General features: G+C 39.7%; 1 protein-coding gene across 2 annotated transcripts in view; it reads left to right on the forward strand.

Annotated features, from left to right (window-relative positions):
* LOC107654901 (E3 ubiquitin-protein ligase pellino homolog 1-like) overlaps positions 1–5,261 on the forward strand; it is a 34,876-nt gene that overhangs the window by 1,288 nt on the left and 28,327 nt on the right. The window lies entirely within an intron of this gene.

Genomic DNA, 5,261 nt, shown 5'->3' on the forward strand with positions numbered 1-5,261 from the left:
GTACCAGCCGGTGTTGCTACATCTGAATTATTTATTAGAACAATGAATGGATTAACATGCGTTAATGCAACATTTACTGTAACTCCATTGTTTCTGCTCTCACATTCATGCATACTGCTGAAATGGGAAACTTCCAGTTGTCTACTCTAATAAATAGTTCTGAAGCTTGGAAAATTACTTAGTTTATAGTATTTGGTGGATAGAGATGCAGTACAATGATTGCTGCATTTTAAGCTTGGCCTGTAAAAACGTGCACAGCACATTTTAATGTATTACTGTACCTACTTTATGATGCTTACCATTGCAAAGCCAAAATAATTCTTCTAGTGACATTTGTGCATTATGTAAACTTCAATTTTACATAAACATTTATCTGAATTGTATCTTTGGCTTTGTTTAAACTTAACTTATTATATTTTTGTTTACAGTTAAAATTAGTTTGAGATCAAACAATAACTGAAGTCATCAGAAGTGATCTTTTGGGGTATGTGTATGTGGTTTAAACACATTTTGAGTACTTTTTGTTAGATAAACTTCATGGGTAGGAGAGCTTAGTAGGAGAGCTTTGATACAGAGCACATTCTTGCAGTAATATAAACTGAACTTTCTGAATGCTGGTAATACAGTGGTGTCATTTTCTACCCTACAAGTGGTACAGTTCCTTGTTTGTGGAGTTACTGGCAAGAGAGAGAATTGTTCCTTCTGAGTTTGTTTTGCATTGATAAATTACCAGGGACTCGTTTCCTCTAGTCATTTCACTGCTTTGCTTTAAACAAGGGCAAAGGTTACCTCCACTTGACACTTTGGGCTTTGTATTTTTTGCTGTACTGGTGATTTGAGTATGTTGTTTGTCTTTGTGTACATGTCACCTTATGTAACGTGTATTACATGTATTACCTCAAGCGTGGTAGCTGCACTGACTCTGCTGTAGTGTAAAAGGATCTCTGCTTGTCTAGGATTCATTTTTAGTCACTGCATCTTATCCAGTGCAGTGGCATTAAGTTTGAAAAACTGTTCCTGGACCAGCTCTGTGATGGAGAAGATACACGTGAGCCCTGGTCTGTTTGCAGCAGATCAGAAATCTGAACTGATGTCTCTGTCAGTAAGCCTGAATTGATTCTGGAGCTCATTGGAGCCACGCCGTCGTTCTCTGTTAAAGATAGCAACGCTCGGTTTAGCTTTTTATTTGCAGTGAATCTATCATTTCTATCTGCTTGTCACCAGTCTTTTCCAATAATGAGAAACGCTTTTTTGCGGGTTTCACAACTCTTTGTAGTGATAAACCCCAGGTAAAATTGTGATGTAGAAAAATGAGATGTCGCCCACTTTTTGACTGATCACCACACTTTATAATTTAGAGTGATATACATTTGTTTGAAGAATGAGCTCGGTGCTTTTTTGAAAATTGTGCCAAACCACCACATTTAAATATCACCCCCAGAAACCTTTCATCATATTAACTGCTGATTGTGTCTATTTAATTGAAATTGATTTGTTGACCCAAGTGCACAGTACAGCATCATCTAGATCAGTGGTCACCAACCTTTTTAAGCCCAAGATCCCTGACCTTGGCTTTTATCAAAGACAAGATTGACCTATTGAAGAATTGATAGAAAAAGACAGCCCAGATTGTCCTTCCAATTTGAGGCCTTTTATTTAGTATTTTAATTAGTGATGCACCGATCATTATTTTTATGGCTGATTCAGATACTTTTTTTTTTACAAGCAAATTGAATGATTCCAATACTGGTTACCTTTTTTTTAAAGCAAATTTAGGCTATGTATTGTTTATGATGTATTGTTTATTTGAAAAAAAAAGATGCTACTAACTTGTTGCATAAGCAGTTTCGCATAATTTTCAATTTTCAGTATTGCATAATTTCAAGATTTAAAGGGGTCATATGATGCGATTAAAATTTTTCCTTTCTCTTTGGAGTGTTACAAGCTCTTGGTGCATAAAGAAGATCTGTAAAGTTGCAAAGACTAAAGTCTCGAATCCAAAGAGATATTCTTTATAAAAGTTCAGAGTCAGCCACACCTACCTAAAACGGCTGGTTCTAACACGCCCCCACATATCTACCTCACTATGTGGGAAGGTTTGCATAACGCCGCCCAAATGTTCATGCAAAGAAAGAAGGCGTAACTTTTATTCTCACTGTAGTTTTGTTGACGCTGCAGCCATGTCGTGAAGGCGCTGTGTGCTTCGTTGTGAAAGCGAAACTACTTTGTTTGGTCTTCCAAAAGAGGACGATATCCGCTTCGTCATGCCTAGAGCTGATCTGTGCTGGTCGCTGAGGGAATACATCAACTTTCACCGTGGACGAAGTGGAATCCAGCCCGGGGTCGTCACATGTGGTTGCCGCTCATTCGTCGGATCCGCCGGGCGCGCCGTTCTCGACCCCGCCGCCTCAGCTCACTCTAGCCCGGCCTCAGCTCACGCTAAGCCGGGGCTTCCGCTCACGCTAGCCCGGCCTCAGCTCACTTTATCCCGACCTCAGCACACACTAAGCCGGGGCTTCCCCTCACGCTAGGCCACTGTCTTTTTCGTTGTGAAAGCGAAACTACTTTGTTTGGTCTTCCAAAAGAGGACACGACTACAAATCAGTGGTTTTTACAACACTGTTCCAGAACAGTTCAACCCAAATATTCAGATGTGTTGTCCCGGCCGGGACACGGCATCAACAGTATGTGAGGGGCGTAACATTTCCGTCTCACGCTTGAGGTATTCGGCCAATCACAACGCATTGGATAGCTGGCCAATCACAGCACACCTCGCTTTTTCAGACCGATGAGCTTTGTAAAAATCGACGCGTTTCAAAAAGGCGGGGCATAGAGGAGAAACAATAATGTACAGTATGTGGAAAATAATGTGTTTTTTTAACTTTAAACCGCATAAACAGATTTCATTACACCAAATACACAAAATAATGTTCTTTTTAGCAGCATCATATGACCCCTTTAAAGCAAAAATAGAATGATCTAAAAAAATTATATTAAATATTAAGCAGCACAACTGTTGTGAACATTGCTAATAATACGAAATGTTTACTGAGTACCAAATTAGCATATCAGAATGCTTTCTGAAGGATCATGTGACACTAAAGGCTGGAGTAATTGCTGCTGAAAATTCAGCTTTTCCATCATAGGAATAAATTACATTTTAAAATATATCAAAATCGAAAACAGACAACAGTAGTTTTAAATTGTAATAATATTTCATAGTATTGCTGTTTTACAATATTACACTATTTTTGTGGACAAAAAAACAAAACAGAAAAAAAAACACTACCCTTGGTGAGCATAAGATATGTATTCTGAAAAAATCATATAGACCCCAAACATTTGAACAGTAGTGTACTAGTGAACATAGACCCATTAATGTCTTTTGGCCACTTTGTTGAGTCTACACAATACATTTGAGGATGGCTTATTAGGGCTGCACAATAAATCGAAATGGAATCGAGATTGCGATTCGACAGAAGCTGTGATTGTCATGCGTATCTTTCAGTGAAGCACGGTTCTGTGATCATCAATCTAAAAGCACGTGATGATGATTTACTGCTGATTACAGAACCGGCTTTACTAACAAAATACGCATGACAATCGCATTCGATTAATCGTGCAGCCCTATGGCGTATATTGTGGAAACTAGGTCAGACAGTGGGCACCTCAGAGGAAAAGGAAGTAGGAAGAACTCTCTCTTTCTCACATGCTTGGCTGAGCTGAAAAACTGCTTCAATTGTTTTGTTTGTAGTTGCAACACCTGAATTTATGCATATTATATTTTAAATGGCTGGTTAGAGTTGTCTTGAGTTGTGACACTAAAAACTGGAGTAGTGGCTTCTGAAAATTCAACCTTGTCAACACATAAAATATTTCACAATATTTACAATTTTACTGTATTTTTGATCAAATGAATGCAACCTTGGTGAGACTTCTTTTTCTTACAGACCCCAAACTTTTGAATAGTAGTCTGTGTGACAGAGTCAGACAGGGAACTTGTTTCTAGCCCACCTGATCGGACTGTGTATGTATTTTGATTGTTTAATCTCTATTTAATTTTAGGTACCTGACGTATCAAATAAAACCTGATTCTGATAATATGTCCTGACTCGCTCTCTGCACACATTTTGCTCACTTTTTGTTTCGAACAGCTAAATTCTGAGCGGTGTGTGGAAGATGAGACTGGTCATGTGACCTGAAGGACACACCAACCCCCATCTCAGGCCTCTGTTCCCCTCAACTTCCTTTGGGGACAGCCAGAGCTGATCACTGCGGGCTGTAAATGAGTTATTGTCATGGAGACTGAGGTCAGCCTCTGCCAGTCAAAGCTGAAATGGGCAGAAGGATGAGCTCTGGCATACAGAGTATTTTGTGCTTGCGTCATTAAGAGGGGATCCTTTTGAACTGCTCTAAAGTATATCTAAAAACCAGCTGACTGGTGTTTAAACTGTTTTTATTAGTGTTAGCATATGAACTGCTCCGAAATATGACTTGTTTCCTGTTTAGACAGCCATATCTAAAGAGCATCCCCCACCTTATTGGATCATTAGGATCATTTGACAGTTTCTGGGAAGGTTGCATTGTGCTCTCCTGGGTAGTAAGTGGTTCTTTAGATGTGTATTTGGACGGCTAGCCTTTGTTTCAGACATGCACACATCACCCCAAGTGCATGGAGACTCAATACCGTGTGTGTTTCTCTGTGGTTTCATGTACATATTTGTGTGTGTGCCTGCATGGTTAGTTCATTGTCACAGTCCAGTCTGTTCCTCTTAGGTTTCAGTGCTCATGTCATTGAATAATTAAAAAGCATCCTGAAATTGAAGCTCAGCCCCTCCCCACCTCTCTCCTGTTTTCCCTCAATCTGTCTGTTCCACACTCGTTTAAAGGGGTCATATGATGCGATTTCAAGTTTTCCCTTCTCTTTGGAGTGTTACAAGCTGTTCGCGAATAGATAAGATCCCTAAAGTTGCAAAGACAAGTCTCAAACCCAAAGAGATATTCTTTATAAAAGTTAAGACTCGTCCACGCCCTCCTAAAATGCCTCGTTTAAACACGCCCCCACATGTTTACTTCACTGTGTGGGAAGATTTGCATTACACCACCCAAATGTTTACGCAAAGAAAGAAGGCGTAACTTTTGATTCTCGCTGTAGTATTGTTGCTGCCGCCGCCATGTCGTGAAGACGCTGTGTGTTTTGTTGTGAACGCGAAACTACTTTGTTTGGTCTTCCAAAAGAGGACACACCTAGAAATCAGTGT

Source organism: Sinocyclocheilus anshuiensis, unplaced genomic scaffold, assembly GCF_001515605.1.
Source record: "Sinocyclocheilus anshuiensis isolate Anshui unplaced genomic scaffold, SAMN03320099.WGS_v1.1 scaffold335, whole genome shotgun sequence".
Lineage (NCBI taxonomy): Eukaryota > Metazoa > Chordata > Actinopteri > Cypriniformes > Cyprinidae > Sinocyclocheilus > Sinocyclocheilus anshuiensis.